Genomic DNA, 23558 nt, shown 5'->3' with positions numbered 1-23558 from the left:
TGTTGCTCCTGGCCTGCCAGCTTTCTGCTGGTTTGGCCTGGCCTCTGGCTATGCCTCTTTGTTTTTGCTGGCTGTGCTGTCGCTTCTCTGCCGGCTGTGGGGTGTGTTTGCTGGGCGTTCCTCGTTCCTTTTGGGTTGCGGTGTCCTGGCTCGCGACTGTCTTCCCTTGCTTCCCCAGGTTCTGCTCCCGGTGTGTGTCTATTTGGGTGCCCTTCCCCCCCTTCTCTTGCTGGGGTGTGGTTCTGAGGTGTTTGTCACTGCCTCTGTGGGGTCCTCCCTTGTGGCTAAGGGTTGTCTGGGGTCTGCTGCCGGTTGGCCTTCTGGCTTCCCTGCTTCCTCTGGTTTCTGCTTGGTGGTTACCACTGTTTTTTTTTTCAGGTGTGGTCCAGCGGTGGTGTGCTGGGGGTCTATGTCGGCTTCCCTGCCCTTTGCTTCGGCCTCTGCACTGCGTGGGTTCCTTCCGCTGGTGGGGACTGGGGGTTCTCCTGCTTCATCGGGTTGCTTGGCTTCGGTCCTGGCTTCTTGGTTCCTTTTGCAGTTTTGCTCCTCTCCAGCGTTTGCTGGGGCCGGGCCTGGTAGGTTTCAGGTTGCGATGCTGTGCACCCTTGGGTCTTTTCCACTGGTACTGCCCTTACTGCGTGCTGTCCCTGGAGGCGGTCTTTTAGTTTCTGCCCCAGCTTTGGTTCCTCTCTGGTCCTCTGACCTCTTGGTACAAGTTCAAGTCTGCCCTCTGTGGTTCAGCAGGTTTGTGCCTGGTTGGTTCCAGGTTTAGGGACTGGTGGGTTCCAGGTTGCCCTGGGCTTGCACCCTGCCCTGTTTTTCCCTTCCTTTGGGGTTGGGGGTTTGGGGTTGTGGCCGTTGGCCCTGTCCCCACCTCTACAGCTCCAGTTTGTTAGTTTCCGGTCTTTGCTGGCCACTCTGTTGTTTGGTCGGCTGTTTGCTGTGCCTTTATGGGGGCGTCTCTGGCCTATGGTCTTTGGGGTTGGCCTCCTCTGCCCTTGCTGCTCTGGGGTTTGGGGTCCAGTCCTGGCTCGGTTTTCTGCCTCCTTCCCTGTCGGGCTCCTGGTCTGCTCCTGTGCTCTTGCTGGGACTCCTACCTCTGTGCTAAGTGCTTGGTGGTTGTCCTTTGGCGGTCCTGGTGGTTCTTGCTTTCTTTCTTGGGGCCTGTCCTCCCCTGTGGGGTTTGGTTGGCTTTGTCCTCTGGGCTCTCTGGGGGCCGGGTCGTTCGGTTTTGTGGGCCGGTGCCGGGCCTGTGTTTCACTCATTTAATGTTGGTCTGGGTGCTTGTGCCTGCGCTCTGTGGGCCGGCCTTGGATTCTTTCATTGGCCTTTTCCGGGGTGGTTGGGGTTTGATCAGTGTCTGGGCGGCTGCTGGGTCCTGTGCGCCTTCCTGGTGGTACTGGGCTGGTCGACCTTGACTGGTAGTTTCCTTGGCTGTTTCCTTTTGGGTTTTATGGGCCTGGTTGCTCTGTCTCCGGTTTCTCTGGTTGCTGGACTCCTTGTTGTGGCTCTGGCCTTCTGTTTTTTGTCTTGGTTGCTTCCGTTCTTTGGTGGTGTCCCTGCTCTCCTGTTGTGGGTTGCTGGGCAGTTGCTTCCTGCGTCCCCCCCCCCCCCTTTCTGTGCTCCCTTGGGTTGCTGAGTTTGGTTTGGTTTCCTGGGTGTGCTGATGGGTTTGGAAGGCCTTTTTTTCTGCTTTAGTATTCTCCACTTTTTTAATGAATGGGGCATGGACATAAGGGACCGGGGGGTAATGCTCTATTAGTTACTGGTAATCTTCATTACTCCGGGTCCCGTTGTCCTCATCCCATTCATACGCCCCTCCCTCCCTCCCGGGCGACCGGCCTTTCTGTGTGGGCTTGATTGTACAGGTGGGATGCTGGGTAAGTACTGCTTATGTACTCACGGTGACAGGGGCAGTATTAGGGTCCCAGCATTCCTCTGGTCTTTTTTTCTGTCTGGAGATGGTTATCTCCACTTTGTTATTGAATGGGACGAGGACAATGGGAGCCGGAGAAATGAAGATTACTGGTAAGTAATAGAGCATTCTCATTTGTATACTTGCATTTGTCCACCTCTTGGGTGCCGCCTAAATTGGCTGTGAGTGACTGTATTCGTGCATTTTCAATAGTACAACAATTTTGTGAAGGATTGTTTATATTAACAATACCTGAACTATTCCCATTCTTAATCTCCGATACATTTCCTCTAGTGCAACAGTTTGTTAAAGGGTTACTCATATTTGTAGAAACCAGATTTAACCCATTCTTACTCACAGGAACAGTACCAGTTTTTGTCACTTTTAGATTTACAACAGATACTTCACCGATTATACTCTGTAAACCGACAAGGAATTGATTGAGAATTGTACATTAGTCAGTCAATTTCCTCCAAGTTCGAGAAAGCAGCAGAAAAGGGAGTTGTAGTGTTGCTGGGAGAAAGGCTGGGCACTTTCCTCACTGAAGCTATTGGTATCTCAATAGATGGAGGAGATGCCTTTAGCCTTATTCCCAGCAATTTAACCCCCATGTACACAATTCAAAATTCATAATATTTTCAGCCAAACAATTTGAACATAAAACAACTTGTATATAATCATGTGAAGATAGATTAGGTGAGTATCTTTTCGCATGCACAATGCCAGTTCTAATCACGGAAAGTCAATTCCGCCCCAACCTCAGCCAATAGATCACTTTATAAATTATGGCTTCTGTGTCCTCAAAAGATTCGGATTTCAGTTTCAGGACCTGAATCATGTAGATTGATTGTAATAATGAAATGGATGGAGACTCTTGTGGCAATTTGTAATAGTCTTTTGCAAGGTGACTTCTTGGTCAGTGAGAAATAAATAGTTCAGAACTATCTGCTATAGACAACCGCCTGCCACTGTAGTGGCTTTCTCCTATCCAGTGAAGTAGCAAACGGAAATGAATCTTTGATTTGGCAATTCAGATGATTTTGCGGTCGATGTGTGTCAAATATATGGGTGCCCACAGAAGAGTAAAAATTATAAGATTTACTTGGTGGTCTTTCAGATTCAGTCACTTTTCTTAAATGAGATTTATTATGGTTCCCAGTAGCCACTTGTTGTGTGACCTGAGTTGATTCAATACAAGTTAGAGGTTTTGAGTTAGTACCTGACTGGTATTACATCAGAGGCTCAGGGACATCTATATTACACTTATGGTCTTGGCAACAAAAACATGTTTTAGCTAACAAACTAGTAAGCAAGGGGGACAGAGAAAGAGTTAAGCTTTTAAGATGATTCAACTCTGGAGTCCAGTGCAACCACTGAGTATACTTCCAGTTGACTGAATTTGATTACTTTCTGATATGGAAACCTTAGGTGCAGGAGTTTCTTCATTTTGATCAGGTAAGTGTAATTGATCGGAGCAGGTTTTGCAAGGCACATTAGAAACTGCATTTATATTAGGATATAATGAGCACTGGCCGTATTCGCCTTTTCAGAATGACTGTATTCATCAAGACTGGAGTGAGCTTGCTCTAAAGGTTCAAATGAAACATGGAGTTCTGCACTTTTCACAAAAGATTCTTCAGGCACATCAAGTGGATTGGAGCTTTACATTTTTTTTAAACATTTCTTTCATTTTTGGTCATTTATCCTTCCCTTTTTTATCATCAGTGGTCAGGAGGAGTAGCTTCACATCTTCTATTAAAGTGTCAATGTCAGCCAATGTTTTCAAAACAGATAAGGGCACCTCTGGTCTGCCTTTCCCTGATCTCTGTGGTTTTTTGCCATGTGTTTCACTTTTCCCAGGGTCACCAGCCTCACGTTTGCTCATATTAACACCAGCAGCGAAACCCAGGTAGCTCAGTAATAAAAGAAACAATAACATTTTAAATATCAAGTCTAAAAACCAAGCGTACTTGCTGTATGCGTATTCAAGAGATTTGCAAAAGAGAGTGAGCCAAGCCCAGCCTCCTTTGGTTGATGACGGGCGAAGACGGGCCTGGTCTTGGCCCGGTCCTGGCCTAGTCTTGGCCCGGTCTTCACCCAGTCTTCACCCAGTCTTTGCCCTGTGTAGTAATGTTAACTTGTATTATATTCTTTGTGTACAGTTTAGTATTGTAAGGCTCTTAAAGTTAGTTTTATTCTTTGAGTAACTCCATGGAGCTTCACCATGGAGATAGAATGTTTTATGAGGCTGGAATCAGTTGTGCCTGCCTGCAGATCCTAGATGTATTGGATTGTCTTACTTCTTATTAAACCCAACGTCTTCTCTACGGAATCTTCTCCTGGATTTATTGGAAGCAGATTCTTACACCCTGGCATGTGCATATCCCGCTCTGTGGGAGCTCACAGGTCAATTTGATCAAGTGCCTCCGGGCACAGACGTGAAGGTGGTGGCGACAGTGTTCTGCTGCTGCCGCAAAGCTCCCTGGGGCTTGTGGTCTGCCCCCTGGCCACAAAAAGGACTCCCCTTGATGTGCATTGATATGAATTATAAATTACAGGACAGTTTGTCAGTCACACTCCATTGCTGTTTTTCATTCACATGCATCTCATAGTGGTGTGATTTTGAAAAGCAAAATGAGAATTGGCAAACATAAACATTAGTCACTAGGGGGCACATATTTATTTGAGAATTTGTGTAGTGCCCCTTCAGCAAAAAAAGGAATTTAGGCACTTTATAGTGAACCATTAACCCACTGGGATAAATGTAGAATCTGCAGGGATGCATTGGAATGACATGATAAGAGTGGAAACTAAGTGCCTGATTGAGAGTTTGGCATACAGGTTACTCGATCACAAAAAGGATGAATATCCTGTTTGCCTTATTACTTGTGCATTATTTCCTAAGGCGGATAGGATATTGTAACGACCGGATTTTTGGACCAGATAGAATCAGCTCACCAAGACACCATCAACCCGGCCGAAACGTAACCACCTCCCTCCTCAGGACCTATTTACCAAGGCACCTGGGTACCTACCTGAGGATGGGGAATTAGCAATATACAAGATTAGATCCTCTAAAACACCACCAAATCTATAGGGATTACTAGAAATACTCACTGATTACTAAGGAATTCCATATTCTACACCACACTCATACCTTATAGTCTCGCGGTATCCTAGGCCCAGACTATGCTACCCTCCTACTCATAGTGAAGGGGGCAGTTCTGATTACTTACCATTACACACTAACCACAATCACAACTCACACAAGCCATAATCCTGTGGGTATAGGCACCGTGTCCTTCCGGTGCTCTCACACAAGCCACAATCCTGTGGGTATACACACCGCACTTTTACGATGCTCTCACTTTCTCCTACTCAAGCCACAATCCTGTGGGTATACACACCGTACTTTTACGATGCTCTCACTAACGCCGCTACACAACGACGATCACTGTCCTATTAATACCTTTAACTCTCTCTCTCTGTTGGGATGTGTCATTATATACTACTGGAAATATCTCATATACAATTTGATCCTTTCACACAAGAATGGCCGAATTACGATATGCAAAGGTTATTCTCTGATTCAAATGCTCCCTGCTTCCTTGCTCAGTTACCACTTACCCGGACGGGAAACGCGTCCGTCCACATAACAGCATCTGACTAGAAGAAAGGTTAACTGTGTCATATGAAATAACAATTACACAATGGTTCACTAAGAACTGGGGTCCCTTTATTACGCAATAACAAATTATAACAACAATATAATACTGAAATACAACATATAGCTTGAAAAGCAAAGGAAAGTATTAGAATGTGTGTGCACGATAATAAGAAAGGGTCGACGTCACCTTATGAGTACGAAGTCTGGACTCAGTTGGCATCTGGGTTCCCTTCTCGTCTGTGCCTTGGCTCATCTTAGGATCACCCCTGCAGTCACGGATACACGTCTGTACCGCTATGCTCTGTCTCCTCTGCTCCCCTCCCCTCCAAGTCACTGGAACCTCCCTCTTGTTCTCTGTTTCGTCTGTTTCACTCTCGCTGTTCTGCACTACTCCTCTCTCCTCTCGATCACAGACTATCTTCACCTTCCAACTTCGATCTTGTAATCTCAGCACGAGCCGGTTCTCTCCAAGCGAACAACACCTTATAACTAAAACATTACATTTGACCTAAAAGCGTCTCAAGCAGCCGAGGCAGAAAGAAAGATGGAGTCTCTCTCGTTCGAGGCCTACAAGGCCCGAAATAAGCATAACTCTGTCAGAAATATACTAATAGCTTTACAAAATGACGGAATAATACTAATACTAAGGAATCTATCCCCTAACATAAACTTATAGGCCCTAGAATAAAGAAAAGAATAGGGAATTATGTCAAACACCTTGTAAATAGGCCAGGTCTGAGGCTCTAATCCTCCTATTAGAATGATAGCAGGCAAAAGTCACCTTCACTCAAAAAAGGGGAACAAAAACCCGGTCAGAACATTTCACCCTTGACTTTAGACTACTAATCATTCGCTAAATGGAACTAACATCTGTCGAAGAATAATAGGAAACAAAACTGACAGATCTATTGCAAGTAGTCAAGTCAAGTCAAGTCAAAACCACTTTATTCGATTAGTTAAAATCATAAACTAACATATACTAACATATACTATACAGTAATACAAACAGTAAAAAACATGTTAAAAGAATTTAAAATTATGCTAATATATTCAAAATTCATATCTATTAAAAAGCCTCAATTGATGGACCTAATACAGATATTTTTCAACGTCATTTTTTCCCTGCTACAAGAGCTCATCTAAAGGAAATTAGCTTACAGCATTAAACATCCAGTCTAGACCTCTATAATCTGACAGATGCTGCCAGAAAGCTGGCCACACAGTACATAGTTTCAGGCGTTTCCATCATTTGGAGAAATAATAAGGCAGGTTTATATTGTTTAAAATTCATCTTTTTCAGTAATGGTGAGATAAACCGTTTCAGAGGCATAGAAAACAATCTGCAGAACAACAACAAATGTACAGTATCTTGGGGAGAAAGATCATCACATTTACAAGGGGGAATATCCTCCGGCCTACCCCAACCTTTCACATCCCATAATACCATAAACATTTGATTGAATCGAAATTTCGTCAATAACCATCTGTGAAAGAAATTTGTCACGATCGACAAATAGGGTGCCAATGTTAACGACGTGGTAACCAAAACATGGGCCCTTACTGAAGGTTTACCTAACTCGACCATTTCTCGCTCTGCATCACAAAGACTGGAAAAGTTGGTCTTGACCCATGCTAAGTCGTCTTTACACAGAGATTCTGGCCTGGAAAAAATCCCTGGGCGCCCAAGCTTCTCAGCCATGCTCCTGATATAGGACAACCATTGAATTTCTCTCACATGATCTAAGTTAAGACAATCAATTATAATTTTACGGTTTAGGGAAAGTTTTGGGTTCAGCCAAATCTTGATCCAGAGCAGGATAGGTGCTAATTTAATGATATCAATTTTATATCCTAGACCCAGCTCAAGATGGATAGAATAAGTGGCTGTTGACGATGGGAGCCCAAGAAGAGACCGCAAAAACTTGTTTTCCTCAATTTGAATGCAGTCAGAATTAATGGTCCCCCAGATTGCTGCCCCATACCTTGCAATTGAGACTGTCTTGGCTTTATAGATTGCCAAGATCGCCTCGGTTGGTTTCCCCCCTAGTCTTTTGGCAAACCCCAATACTGCAGCGGAAGAGGTTCTCACAGCATTCGATTTTGTAGTAAGCTGTGGGGTCCAACTACTCCTGTCATCAAATAACACACCCAAATAGGTAAATACTTTTACTCTTCTGATGACCTCGGTGCCACAATAGAAAGTTTTAACATTATTTTTTGAGCTTCCCATAGACATTATGTGGGACTTCCCCCTATTAATCACCAGATCAAGACTATTCATAAAGTTACCGAAGGAATCAAGCAGCCTTTGCAGTCCGATTGGAGTCCTTGCCAATAGAACCGCATCGTCGGCATAGAGGAGCACCGGGATTGGCGTTCCCCCCATGCGCAGAGTATCCTGCGTAGCTGCTATCAGATCAGACTCCAACGAGTTCATGTACAACATGAACAACATTGGGGCTAAGATGCAGCCTTGGCGCACCCCCCTGCTGGACTTAAAGCTTGCTGTACATTTCCCCTCGTTTGTCATCCTGATTGAGGCGTTTAGATCCTTATGCAGCTCCGCCAAAAAGTATACCAGCGAGCAATCAAGGCCCATCTTAAGCAGCATAGTCCACAGCCTTGATCTATTCACTAGATCAAAAGCTGTGGACAGGTCCATAAAACCCAAGAAAATAGAGCCCCTTTTACCCTCGTATATTTGGCTATAATGAGGTTAAGATTGAGGCATTGATCCTCTGTGCTTCTCCCAGCTCTAAAACCATATTGCACGTCTGTCAAGATATTATTCTCCGAGGCCCAAGATGTTATTCTGGCCAAGACAACCTTACCTAAGATTTTTATAGAGGAGTCTAGCAGTGAAATGGGCCTGTAACATCTCGGGTCTCCCCTCTGACCTTTCTTGAACACAGGGATTATGATCGATCTGGACCAAGATTTTGGGAACCCTATAGTTGCTGAGGCATTAAATACCTTAGTCAGGATATCGGCCCAATACTCTACATTAGCCTTATACATGTCGGAGGGTACCCCATCCCGACCTGGAGCCTTATGCCCCGCCGTACTCTCAATAGCTTTAACCACTTCGGCTTTCTCAAACCTTACTGCAGCCACTGTGGAATCAGGAACAGGGACCACCAGGGTTTCCAGCTCCAGATGGCTACCATATATTTTTTCAAAATGACTGAGCCAGTCTTCTTCCGAGATATTTAATTCTAGGACTGAGTTTTGATCTCTAGAAAACAGGGGAGTGTTAATAATTGACCAAAACTTGGCACTGTCTTTTAAAGTAGCTTTGTCCATGAGCTCGGCCCAGGCTTCTTGTTTTAACTCCCTTTTTCGCTCCTGAGTTGCCTTAGAGTACTCCCTTCTAAGCTGTGCTACCAAAGCTTTGTTCCTCGGGCGAACATTAAGGGCCTTTTTTAAAATATTATGGGCTTTACTGCATTTTTGGTCGAACCAGCCCATTGCCGGTCTGTTTTTTGCTACTTGACAGTTAAGCGTAAGTTCCTGTGACACTTTTGAACAAATGGCCTCCTGTTATTACATCCTCCCCCCTAGAGAGAGGATTAACACAGGTATTTAATTCCTGTGCAGCTTTGGATGTTATAGTGAGGAAAAAATCACCAGGCACAACCTTATCCCATTTGATCCTTCTCCCCTGGTCTTTAGCTTTAATCGACAAAACAGCCTGTGGCAGGACAGAACTGTTTAATAGAGAAAATCCGCTAAATAGCTCAATTACCACGGGATTATGGTCACTTAAAGGCATCGGTATAGCATTATAAAAAATTACATACTTTAAAAGATCTAGAGATAAAAAAATGTAATCAATGATCGTTTGGCAGTCCCTACCAGTATAAGTAGCAACCCGTGTGTTGTTATCAAAAAACTCTGCTTCGAACAGGTCGTTACTGGACAATAAATTTTCAAGAGCCTCCCCTTTCTGGCTATGTTCAAAATGCGGGGTGGATATACTATCCGGACCGTCTGGATCAGTTAAATCACAATTTAAACATAGATGTACATTAAAATCACCCATCAAAATTAGGTGGCACAAAGTGGTTTGCTTTTCTTTATAAGAGGTTAAAAAATCATTTAGCCATACTAAATGCTCATTTGCAGAGATCCCTTGGGGCGAATTATAACAGTTCACTAAAATAAGTTTAGTGTTATTAACCAAGGTTACCTCCACAATGAGAAAATTATGTGAGACACAGTCAACCTTTACAATTTTGCCCCTAACATTCACTGAGACCAACAGCACAAGACCTCCTCTACTTCTTCCGGCCGTTGAACTCAAAGCAGGGACAAAAAATGAGGTAAAGCCATCCACCCAGAAATCACAGTCTTCATCCCAGGTTTCCTGTAGGGCGACAATGTCATGCTGTTTGATAAAGTTAAGCCAGTTGGGATCACCTGACTTAGAACGCAAACCGGCGATGTTCCAGCTCAACAGCCTGACTTTGTCCCCCAACTCAAGAGTCCCTTTTGTGCTACCACTCATAGGAGAAGATACAGGAGCCATAGGGGTCAAATCAGCAGTTACATCACCCCCCGAGACCTCACAAGCCTCCCGTCAATCACACAAATCTAGCCCAGAGAGAGCATCGAATCTATTATGTGTCACAATGTTCGGTCCAAGATTTATGCCCCACCTATTATTCATATTAGTGTCCTAGCCTAGAACTGGTGTTTTAGGATAAGTAAAATTTTGTTGCTCACCATAAAAGAATTTTAGGGTGAGTGGGACAACAGTACCACTTCTTCGTTGAGGCGGGAGTATATTTGCAAGGACATTAGGCAGAACTGCCGGGTCTGAAAAGGTAACCGCCACACAGTCGCCTTTAAACTTTTTAGGTCGGTTCCCTATCCACGGGACCCTTTTCGCTGTCTTAATCTCTCTTGCCAGTTGCTGTTTCCCTCCTGGGGCTAACTTCATGTTCCCAGTTAACTAGTGTAGAGCCTTACCCGTCAAAGATGCGGGTGGCTCTACCCTGCCACGATCTAAGGGTGGGACATTAGCCAGCACCAGTACCACAGGCGATGCTTCAACAATAAATTGATTAATTAATTGTTTCCTGTCTTTGGACAGGGGGAATATTAACTGTTAATAAGGCGTCATCTTTAACGGTTGACTGATTAACATTATCTGCTGGGACTTGAGCAGGGGGGTTAGTTGGTATCGATACACCCCCTACCCCACCCCCTCCCAGTATATTCTCCCCTGGGGAAGCTGCTATATTTGCAACAAGCATGGTTATATTTTCCACCTCCCCCACGACCTTAGTTTGTAAGCCTCCCAGCTTTTTAATCTCGGCATTCAATTTGTCGATTTTAGCCACCAAGGGTTTAATAATGTCTTTGATTTTACTTTCGAATAACTCCCCAATCTTATGAAGCAGTTCCTCGTCCATAGAGTACTTTATTTTGTCCTCGACATGGTCCGTAGTTTCTCCCTTTGATGTGCCAGGGGTGGTGACCCTTTTTCTCCTTACCCCGGACCGCAACCCTCCACGCTTTCGCTGTTTTTTAGCACAAGTTCGTACCGGCCGAGACCCCTGATCTGCTGAAAAAAGTTCCTCTTCAGTTGGTCGCATCTGGGCCCCATGATCTGAGTCAATTTCAATATCACTCTCGGGATCAGTTACAAGAAGTATATCGGGGGCAGTCACAGTATTTATGTTGGATTCGTTATTACCTGAATCAGGAAAGGTAATAAGAGGTGCATCTGTGCCTATAGCCTGTGGAGGAGTGTCTTCCAGAGGGGGTGGTAAAGATGGGCTTAAGCGTTGGAGATCGGGTGATTGACTCAATCCCAGTGATTCTCTCCTTTGAACATTAATCTTCTTTACCGTTTGTACAAGATAGTTGTCAAGTGTATTAGATGGGACAACAACATCTTTCTTCGGCATCCTGCCATTTTACCCGGTAACCCTCTTTAGCTGTATAATTGGTTCTCACAGTTTTAAGATAATATTCAACAAGTAAATGTCTTAATAGTGGGAGAGGTCCTGACGTCCCAGCGGCAGAGTGACTGGTCCTGTCCGTTCTCGTCCAGTCGCGGACTGTCGCAGACTGTCCCGCCCTTGTCCCGGGCGCGCGACTCGCGGGGCAAGAGGCACTCCTCCCTCTTAAGAGGCACTCCTCCCGCTGATGACCCGTTGGTCGCGCCACACCCGCCGGGGCAGCTGGGAAATGTAGTCGCCTGCAGCGGGGTGGCTTTCTGCGACTTCGATGGCCGTTCCCCCCACGGCGGTGTTGGAACTGCTGCGGCGGCAGCACTCGCTGGATGGGTCGCAGTGTCAAGGGCCGTTCCCCTCACGGCAGTGTTTTGTGGGCAAATCCGGTAATCTGGTGATCTGGTGATCTGGTCAGCGTTCTTTATAATAAAAATGTAGGAAATTACAGATGGGTTGCTGTCTACAGGCAGTCTACAGGCAGTCTGTGGGCAGGTTATGTTTGTCTATGAGGTGGTGCGGGGTGTGCGGGGCAGGTACTGGCTCCTTCGTCATCCCCCCTCTGCCTGCCTCGCCACCTCCAGCCGTATATTTCAGCAGTTTTCGCGCAGGTTTCGCGCAGGAGCTGTACAACGCTGCTCAGTCTGGGTCGGGATGGCACTCCCCCCGTGACCCCCCTCGGAACTCACTCACTGATGCTGCGACCAGGGGGGCGCGACTTGTTGCCCGGCTAGTCTGCTAGTTAGACCGCTAGTACCAGCGGTTCTGCTGCTCCCGAGGCGCTGGAGCTCTGGGGCGGTGCCGAACACACAGGACTCGGCGCTCCTGGGTTCTGGGCTGTGTGTGCCTGCGAGGGTGCGGGGTGCTGAGCGGTAGTGGCGCCGTCTTCAGATTTGCTGGCTTGAGGGTCTGTGGGTCCGGGGTCTGGTATGACGGTGCTCTCCTGCATTCTCCTCGCTGCTTGACCCCCTGCTTGACCCCCCGCAGGGCTCCACTCAGCACTACCTCTCCGCTCCGCTCTCAGCTATTTCAAGTATTGCATCTGCAAGTTTGAAGTAAAGAAGGAATACATTGAATAAATCAGCAAAATGCAACTAAAATGCAAATAGTAAGCAGGATACCCCTAATATCTGACGTAAGGAATGTAAATCTGGTAACCAATTAAAGAGCCAGTCAAACCAGCCCTGGTCAATGTGTTTCCTAACTTCTTTGGTTAAGTCGTGTAGTTTGTCAATGTGAGCCTGAATGGACCTAGTGTGGTCTGATAAATTGAAACAACAAAGACCCTCAAAGTCAGAACAGTCATGTCCATGTTTAAGTAAAAGGTAATCAATAGCAGCTCTATTCTGTAGAATAGCTCTGCGTTCACCCTGGGCGTCCAATAGCATGTCAGACAGAATCGTGGAAGTGTGATTGATGGATTTAACCATCCAACAGGCCATTTTTCCAATAGATTTAGCATTGTATACTGCCAGGGCAGGGACACCTAAAATAGAGAAAGCCAAACTAAGAAATTCAGATTCAGAAAATAAATGTAGTGTAGAGTCACAATTGTCCTTTAACATTACTGCATCACGGACAACACGGGAATGCACATTAGGATGTGAAGAAAACATTAACAAGCTTAATCTAGTAATAGCACAGGGTCCTCCGGTAATATTTGCAGGAATGTAAGGCCAAGATGTATTGCCACAAGAAAAAAGCCATCCAGAAGGTAATAGCATTGTACGATAGTGGCTAGGGGTAACTACAAGACTTTTGCAGGTCATATTATTTTTAACAGAAATACACGATTTCGATAATCTCCGGGAACTTAAAGTTCTTTCATGATCTGTAAATGAAGTAGCACCTTTTAGCTTCAAACGAACACATTCAGTTATGGCGCTTGGATCACAGGTAAGGAAGAAACATAAATCACCCTGCGTGATATTATATGTGGTTATTTGAGAATGAATCGGTGGTACTGGATCTAATAGTACAGTACATAAAGGACAGTATTCATGGGTCGCGAAATCACCAAGAATAATATTAGGACGGGCATTTGATATATTAAAAATATGGGCAAGGGTCTCCAAAGAAGCCGGAACGGCAACCAAACAGGTTGCTAATATGTCTGTTACTGTCAGGATCCCTCCTTTCAGCAAGCCTAATGCAGATTCAATGTGCTTAAAGACAAGAAAATGGCGCGCCAGCCGAGACTTCACTTGGTCCGAGCTGTGGAATGCGCGGAATGCTAGGTTAGCAGTCTAGCCTTCGCAGCGCGAGATCGAGAGTCCAGGTGCAGCGCGCGTTCCTTTGGAACTGCGCACTTCACCGAGGAATCCAGTCACAGTGGTCGCGTTAGAGTGTGTCTTCGGAAAATAAGCTAAGAAACGATTTCAGCCAGTGAAGAGTTTTTTCAACATTCATTGCCTTGACCTTGGGTTCACGCAGTCCAGAGTTTACAGAGTGTTCAAGCAGAGTTCGTGTTTTCAGAAAAGAAACCGGAGCCTTTTGAACAGCGTGTCAGAGAAGAATCTTTCCAAGCAGAGAATTCCTGTCATTTATTCACGGAAGCTGAAGGAGAGAGACTCATTCGAAGTAGCGGAGAAACATAGAGCTAAGTGGAATGTTTCCTGTATTCTGTGCAAGTTCATGAGACTGTGTAAATATTGTATTTCAACTTTATCAATGCATGGAAAGATTAATGAACATTAACTGAGTGAATCAAACTCACCAGTGCTGAATTTCGTCCTTTTAACCAGTGCAAGACAAAAGACTTCACGTTATCTAGAAAAGAATAGGGACAGTGTTAGAGAGGTTGTTTGAGTACTGTGAAAGAATTTACAAGCAGAAGAATAGGAAACTTACCTGGAGAGTTGAATGAAGTTAATTCATCTATTCAGGAGAAGGTCTCTGTACAAGAAGAAAACAATATAAGGACAACATTTTAGACTACACTGGTAGGTGGAGAAAACAAGCAGCATTATATAGAGCAAACACAGAGCAGTGAGCAGAAAGTAATAACCCTAATGTCATTTGCAGAAGTAGGAGGAAGAGCTGTCATCTGAAAATCCAGATTAGGCAGATCATTCACCAAGCTACACTTCAGTATAGAAGAGCGGCAGGTCATTACTGATTCCTGGGTAGGTGTTCTTAGAAACAGTAATAGGAAGACCAGAGTAGCTCAGGTACAGTGATTTATTATCTTGTATGTGTTTAGTATTCCTAGGGTTCTTTGAGAAGCTGATTTGCAAGCTGATTGAAGATTCCACGGAACTCCAGAGGATCAGGACCAGTCTCTTCTCTGTTTTATTTATTTCGTTATTTTATCCAATTTTCCCCTTCCCTCTATCTAATCAGTTAGAGTCAAGATATATTCTGATTCTGATTGGTTGGAAGAGGGAGTCGGAAAGCTAGCATCTTCTGTTCCTGTGCAAGTCTTCGAGAGGAAAAGTTGGTAAGAAAGTGGACTCTGACAGAGTGAAGTGCCCACGTTGTAAACTTGCACCCGAACAGAATGGTTGAGGGAATTAATTTGCAGACATTGGGGGCGGTTTTAGATACTATACAAAAGGAGTTAGTAGCGGTAAAAGAAGAAAACCAAAGGTTGAGACAAGAGGTGATTAATTCCAGAAAAGAAACCGCAGAGTTAGCGCAGCAAGTTGGGCCATCACTTTTAAGAAATAGGGAGACTCCCATAACATCTACAGGGGAAACTAGCAAATCAACCACACAGGTCATACATTCCTTGTCCCCAGTCATACCCCTAGCGGCATCAGAGAGATTTAATGGGGATCCCCAGAAAGCACAGGTGTTCATCACACAATGTTCCTTGCACTTTATGTGTCGCCCTTCTATCTTCCCTGACGCACAATCTAAAGTGGCATTTATCTTATCATATTTGAGTGGGGATGCGGCCGCATGGTCTATGCCTTTGGTATCAAGAGATGACCCTCTTCTGCAGAATTATGACGAGTTTAAAAAAGAATTTTTGCGAATATTTGACCGAAGAAGAATCTCGCAGGCAGTGGACAATGAGTTGTTGGATTTGAAACAGGGCAATAGAGACTTAGTAGCGTATTTGGCCCAATTTAACAAGTTAATTATGGAGACTGATTGGCCCGAAAGTAAAAGAACTGCAATATTCTATCGTGGCCTACGAGATGAATTAAAAGATGAGCTGGCACAAATACCTAATCGACCCACAGAGATATCTGCCCTAATAGACCTAGTATTGGAATTGGATTTCCGTCAAGGGGAACGGAAGGGAGAAAGACGACGTGAGTTTCGAAGCACAGTACCCCGTTTTGATAGAGCAAGGTTTGAACCAGGAAAAGGTACAGAAGGAGGTAACAGCTCAGAACCCATGCAAATTGGAACAATAAGGGGACCGCTTACTAAGGAAGAAAAGGAGAAAAGACGAGCCAGCAATTTATGCATGTATTGCGGCTCAAGCGGACATTTTGTGAGGAATTGTCCAAAGAAACCCAAAGGATCTTATAAGCCGAAGGAAAACTAGCTGCACCACCTGTAGAAGGAGTTGTACAGGTGGATGCGAGTCAAGAACCAACTCCACAAGAACACCAATTGGCTAACACCCTACAGTCGTCTTCTCCACATCTCATATTATCAACGACCATCAAATTCCGTCAAGAAGTGCGAGAAGGCATAACAGTTATGGTGGATTCAGGGGCAACTGGAAACTTTTGTGATCTGAAATTCGCAAGTAAGATTGGATTGAGAGCCATAGCCAAAGACAAGAGTGAATCAGTCAGAGCCATTGATGGGACAAATTTGTCTTCTGGCCCTATAGTAAGTCACACGGAATTGGTGCAGTTAATTCAAGAGGATGGCCATCAAGAAGACATTCATTTTAATTTGATCGACGCCCCTCAGTTTCAGTTGATTCTTGGGCTTCCTTGGCTCACTGAGCATAATCCAACGATAGATTGGGCTGCCAGAACCATAGAAATGACTTCAGATTACTGTAGGAACAACTGTTTCGGAAACCAAATAGAAAACCATCGGGAGAATCCGGCCCAAGCCTTATGTTCAGCTGATGCAACGGTGTGCGTAATCAATACCCAGACGATACCCCCGGAATATCAAGATTTTAAAGATGTGTTTGATGAGCAGGAAGCGGAACAGTTACCACCGCATCGTGTCTATGATTGTAAAATAGACCTTGAACCAGGGGCAAATATGCCGTGCAGTCGGGTTTATGCTCTGACTGAGAAGGAGCATGCTCATTTAAAAGAGTACCTCAACAAGTATTTAGCAAATGGATTCATTCGTCCTTCTCAATCCCCAGTCTCCTCGCCTCTATTCTTCGTGCCGAAGAAGGAAGAAGGCGAGTTGAGGACTTGCATAGACTATCGCGCAATCAACCGAATAACCAAGAAGAATAGATATCCACTTCCTCTCATTTCCGTCGTGTTAGACCAGGTGAAGGGGGCACGAATATTCACGAAGTTGGATCTAAGAGGGGCATACCATCTCATCCGAGTAAGGGCTGGGGATGAATGGAAAACGGCATTTAGAACCCGTTTTGGACTGTTCGAGTATCAGGTGATGCCCTATGGGTTGTGCAACGCCCCTGCTGCCTTTCAGCATTTCATCAACGATGTTCTCAGTGAATACATAGATCAATGTGCAATAGTTTATATTGACGATATCTTGATTTACTCTGTCGATGTACAAGAACATCGGAACCAAGTACAAAAGATTCTACAAAAGTTGAGAGAAAACAGGTTATTTGTCAAGCTGGAAAAATGTGCTTTCAATGTCACGGAAGTTGAGTTCCTGGGTTTTGTAATTTCGCAGTCGGGAATTCACATGGACAAGCGGAAAATTCAGGCAGTGTTGGAATGGAAGTCCCCAACCAGTGTAAAAGAAGTACAAGCATTCATTGGCTTTGCAAACTTCTATCGTCGGTTCATTAGTGAGTTCTCCCGCCGAATCCTTCCTCTCACTAGGCTGTTGAGGAAAGGGGTACAATTTGAATGGTCAGAGGAAGCAGAATTAGCGTTCAAGGCCTTAAAGGATGAATTTACTTCAGCTCCGATCCTTCTTCATGCAGACCCATCTGTGCCCTTCTATGTTGAAACGGACGCTTCCGATCTGGATGTAGGAGGTGTACTTTCTCAAAGGAACAAGGAAACTGGTCAACTACACCCCGTGGCCTATCGTTCACGGAAATTGACTCCAGCAGAAATCAACTATACAATAACCGAGAAGGAACTATTAGCAATAAAAGACGCCTTCAAGGAGTGGAGACACTACTTAATGGGAGCTCATCATGTAGTTACAGTTTACACCGACCATCGTAATTTGAAATTTTTAAAATCAGCCAGGACCTTGACGCCTCGGCAACTTCGCTGATCATTGTATTTCGCCGACTACGACTTTGTCATTACCTACAGACCTGGAGCTCAGAATGGAAAAGCGGACGCCTTGTCCCGAATGGGTACAGGAGAAGGAAAAGAGGAAATTAAGACACAAGCAATCATTCCCAATTCAAAAATCATCGGCGCAGTAGATTCTTTGAGTGTTAAGGAACAAATTCTCCAGGTCATGTCGCCTGAGAAAATGCTGGAGTGGGTGCAGCAAGGAGATGGGAGAGAAGTCATTGATGGTTTACCTTATCAGACTGAAGCCTTATACTTACCCACTTCTACACTACAGAGACAAGCGATGAATGAATGCCATGATCATCTGTTGGCAGGTCACAAGGGAGAATTGAAGACTGTGGACTTAGTTAAAAGAAAGTATTGGTGGCCACACATGAATAAGGACATTGAGCAATATGTAAAGACATGTGAGATTTGTGCGCAGGGAAAATCAGAATGGCAAGCACCTAAGGGTTTATTACAACCTTTGCCTAACCCTCCTTCCCCCTGGCACACAGTCACTCTAGATTTGATAACTGATCTTCCCACTTGTCAAGGGTTTAACACCATCTTAGTGGTAGTGGATACATACACCAAAATGGCACATTTTGTAGCATTGAAAGGAACTCCAACTGCTAGGCAGTTAGCAGCTCAATTTACTGCTCAGGTGGTGAGATTACATGGAATTCCTGAGGTCATGTGTCTCATTTCTGGAAGGCCTTTATGAAGAGACTTGGGGTTGAGACACGTTTTTCCACCAGTTTCCACCCAGAGACTGATGGACAAACAGAACGAGTGAACCAGGAAGTGGAGCAGTATTTAAGGTTATTCACGTTGAAGCAGGGTGGGGAATGGTTGGACTATTTATGGACTGCAGAATTTGCCTATAATAACGCAAAGAATGTGTCCACGGGTTATTCACCATTCTATTTGAATTATGGCAAACACCCAAATTCCACAGTGCAAGATGTTCACATCTCTGTCCCGGCAGTTCAGGATTTAGTAACTCACTTACAGCAGATACATGAAGAGGCATCCAAGAATTTAGAGCAGGCAAAAAGCAGGTACAAGAAGTATGCTGACAAAAAAAGAAGAGATACCCCAGATTTAAAAGTAGGTGATGAGGTTTGGTTAAATACTAAGAATCTTCGATTAAAAGGCAGTAGAAAGTTTCAGCCTAGATTCATAGGACCATATCCTATTGCAGAACAGATCAATCCAGTAACCTTTAAACTAACTTTGCCCACAAAACTAAAAATTCATCCAGTTTTCCATGTCTCCTTATTAAAGAAATCAGTTGAGGGGTTGCGGAAAGAAGGAATTCCACCTCCCATTCAGTTAGAAACTGGATTAGAATTTGAGGTCAAGGAAATTGTGGATTCAAAACGAGTAAGAGGAAGACTGTACTATCTAGTGGACTGGAAAGACTATGGGCCAGAGGAAAGGTCTTGGGAGTTGGAGTCGGATGTTCATGCTCCTAGGTTGGTGTGCCTCTTTCACCAAAGAAATCCTACCAAACCTAGACCGGGAGGACCCTCCTTGGTGGGGGGTACTGTCAGGATCCCTCCTTTCAGCAAGCCTAATGCAGATTCAATGTGCTTAAAGACAAGAAAATGGCGCGCCAGCCGAGACTTCACTTGGTCCGAGCTGTGGAATGCGCGGAATGCTAGGTTAGCAGTCTAGCCTTCCCAGCGCGAGATCGAGAGTCCAGGTGCAGCGCGCGTTCCTTTGGAACTGCGCACTTCACCGAGAAATCCAGTCACAGTGGTCGCGTTAGAGTGTGTCTTCGGAAAATAAGCTAAGAAACGATTTCAGCCAGTGAAGAGTTTTTTCAACATTCATTGCCTTGACCTTGGGTTCACGCAGTCCAGAGTTTACAGAGTGTTCAAGCAGAGTTCGTGTTTTCAGAAAAGAAACCGGAGCCTTTTGAACAGCGTGTCAGAGAAGAATCTTTCCAAGCAGAGAATTCCTGTCATTTATTCACGGAAGCTGAAGGAGAGAGACTCATTCGAAGTAGCGGAGAAACATAGAGCTAAGTGGAATGTTTCCTGTATTCTGTGCAAGTTCATGAGACTGTGTAAATATTGTATTTCAACTTTATCAATGCATGGAAAGATTAATGAACATTAACTGAGTGAATCAAACTCACCAGTGCTGAATTTCGTCCTTTTAACCAGTGCAAGACAAAAGACTTCACGTTATCTAGAAAAGAATAGGGACAGTGTTAGAGAGGTTGTTTGAGTACTGTGAAAGAATTTACAAGCAGAAGAATAGGAAACTTACCTGGAGAGTTGAATGAAGTTAATTCATCTATTCAGGAGAAGGTCTCTGTACAAGAAGAAAACAATATAAGGACAACATTTTAGACTACACTGGTAGGTGGAGAAAACAAGCAGCATTATATAGAGCAAACACAGAGCAGTGAGCAGAAAGTAATAACCCTAATGTCATTTGCAGAAGTAGGAGGAAGAGCTGTCATCTGAAAATCCAGATTAGGCAGATCATTCACCAAGCTACACTTCAGTATAGAAGAGCGGCAGGTCGTTACTGATTCCTGGGTAGGTGTTCTTAGAAACAGTAATAGGAAGACCAGAGTAGCTCAGGTACAGTGATTTATTATCTTGTATGTGTTTAGTATTCCTAGGGTTCTTTGAGAAGCTGATTTGCAAGCTGATTGAAGATTCCACGGAACTCCAGAGGATCAGGACCAGTCTCTTCTCTGTTTTATTTATTTCGTTATTTTATCCAATTTTCCCCTTCCCTCTATCTAATCAGTTAGAGTCAAGATATATTCTGATTCTGATTGGTTGGAAGAGGGAGTCGGAAAGCTAGCATCTTCTGTTCCTGTGCAAGTCTTCGAGAGGAAAAGTTGGTAAGAAAGTGGACTCTGACAGAGTGAAGTGCCCACGTTGTAAACTTGCACCCGAACAGAATGGTTGAGGGAATTAATTTGCAGACATTGGGGGCGGTTTTAGATACTATACAAAAGGAGTTAGTAGCGGTAAAAGAAGAAAACCAAAGGTTGAGACAAGAGGTGATTAATTCCAGAAAAGAAACCGCAGAGTTAGCGCAGCAAGTTGGGCCATCACTTTTAAGAAATAGGGAGACTCCCATAACATCTACAGGGGAAACTAGCAAATCAACCACACAGGTCATACATTCCTTGTCCCCAGTCATACCCCTAGCGGCACCAGAGAGATTTAATGGGGATCCCCAGAAAGCACAGGTGTTCATCACACAATGTTCCTTGCACTTTATGTGTCGCCCTTCTATCTTCCCTGACGCACAATCTAAAGTGGCATTTATCTTATCATATTTGAGTGGGGATGCGGCCGCATGGTCTATGCCTTTGGTGTCAAGAGATGACCCTCTTCTGCAGAATTATGACGAGTTTAAAAAAGAATTTTTGCGAATATTTGACCGAAGAAGAATCTCGCAGGCAGTGGACAATGAGTTGTTGGATTTGAAACAGGGCAATAGAGACTTAGTAGCGTATTTGGCCCATTTTAACAAGTTAATTATGGAGACTGATTGGCCCGAAAGTAAAAGAACTGCAATATTCTATCGTGGCCTACGAGATGAATTAAAAGATGGGCTGGCACAAATACCTAATCGACCCACAGAGATATCTGCCCTAATAGACCTAGTATTGGAATTGGATTTCCGTCAAGGGGAACGGAAGGGAGAAAGACGACGTGAGTTTCGAAGCACAGTACCCCGTTTTGATAGAGCAAGGTTTGAACCAGGAAAAGGTACAGAAGGAGGTAACAGCTCAGAACCCATGCAAATTAGAACAATAAGGGGACCGCTTACTAAGGAAGAAAAGGAGAAAAGACGAGCCAGCAATTTATGCATGTATTGCGGCTCAAGCGGACATTTTGTGAGGAATTGTCCAAAGAAACCCAAAGGATCTTATAAGCCGAAGGAAAACTAGCTGCACCACCTGTAGAAGGAGTTGTACAGGTGGATGCGAGTCAAGAACCAACTCCACAAGAACACCAATTGGCTAACACCCTACAGTCGTCTTCTCCACATCTCATATTATCAACGACCATCAAATTCCGTCAAGAAGTGCGAGAAGGCATAACAGTTATGGTGGATTCAGGGGCAACTGGAAACTTTTGTGATCTGAAATTCGCAAGTAAGATTGGATTGAGAGCCATAGCCAAAGACAAGAGTGAATCAGTCAGAGCCATTGATGGGACAAATTTGTCTTCTGGCCCTATAGTAAGTCACACGGAATTGGTGCAGTTAATTCGAGAGGATGGCCATCAAGAAGACATTCATTTTAATTTGATCGACGCCCCTCAGTTTCAGTTGATTCTTGGGCTTCCTTGGCTCACTGAGCATAATCCAACGATAGATTGGGCTGCCAGAACCATAGAAATGACTTCAGATTACTGTAGGAACAACTGTTTCGGAAACCAAATAGAAAACGATCGGGAGAATCCGGCCCAAGCCTTATGTTCAGCTGATGCAACGGTGTGCGTAATCAATACCCAGACGATACCCCCGGAATATCAAGATTTTAAAGATGTGTTTGATGAGCAGGAAGCGGAACAGTTACCACCGCATCGTGTCTATGATTGTAAAATAGACCTTGAACCAGGGGCAAATATGCCGTGCAGTCGGGTTTATGCTCTGACTGAGAAGGAGCATGCTCATTTAAAAGAGTACCTCAACAAGTATTTAGCAAATGGATTCATTCGTCCTTCTCAATCCCCAGTCTCCTCGCCTCTATTCTTCGTGCCGAAGAAGGAAGAAGGCGAGTTGAGGACTTGCATAGACTATCGCGCAATCAACCGAATAACCAAGAAGAATAGATATCCACTTCCTCTCATTTCCGTCTTGTTAGACCAGGTGAAGGGGGCACGAATATTCACGAAGTTGGATCTAAGAGGGGCATACCATCTCATCCGAGTAAGGGCTGGGGATGAATGGAAAACGGCGTTTAGAACCCGTTTTGGACTGTTCGAGTATCAGGTGATGCCCTATGGGTTGTGCAACGCCCCTGCTGCCTTTCAGCATTTCATCAACGATGTTCTCAGTGAATACATAGATCAATGTGCAATAGTTTATATTGACGATATCTTGATTTACTCTGTCGATGTACAAGAACATCGGAACCAAGTACAAAAGATTCTACAAAAGTTGAGAGAAAACAGGTTATTTGTCAAGCTGGAAAAATGTGCTTTCAATGTCACGGAAGTTGAGTTCCTGGGTTTTGTAATTTCGCAGTCGGGAATTCACATGGACAAGCGGAAAATTCAGGCAGTGTTGGAATGGAAGTCCCCAACCAGTGTAAAAGAAGTACAAGCATTCATTGGCTTTGCAAACTTCTATCGTCGGTTCATTAGTGAGTTCTCCCGCCGAATCCTTCCTCTCACTAGGCTGTTGAGGAAAGGGGTACAATTTGAATGGTCAGAGGAAGCAGAATTAGCATTCAAGGCCTTAAAGGATGAATTTACTTCAGCTCCGATCCTTCTTCATGCAGACCCATCTGAGCCCTTCTATGTTGAAACGGACGCTTCCGATCTGGCTGTAGGAGGTGTACTTTCTCAAAGGAACAAGGAAACTGGTCAACTACACCCCGTGGCCTATCGTTCACGGAAATTGACTCCAGCAGAAATCAACTATACAATAAC

The sequence above is a fragment of the Lissotriton vulgaris genome, chromosome 8 (genome assembly GCF_964263255.1).
Source record: "Lissotriton vulgaris chromosome 8, aLisVul1.2, whole genome shotgun sequence".
Classification (NCBI taxonomy): domain Eukaryota; kingdom Metazoa; phylum Chordata; class Amphibia; order Caudata; family Salamandridae; genus Lissotriton; species Lissotriton vulgaris.
The sequence above is the reverse complement of the archived record's forward strand: the minus strand, read 5'-3'. Positions refer to the sequence as shown.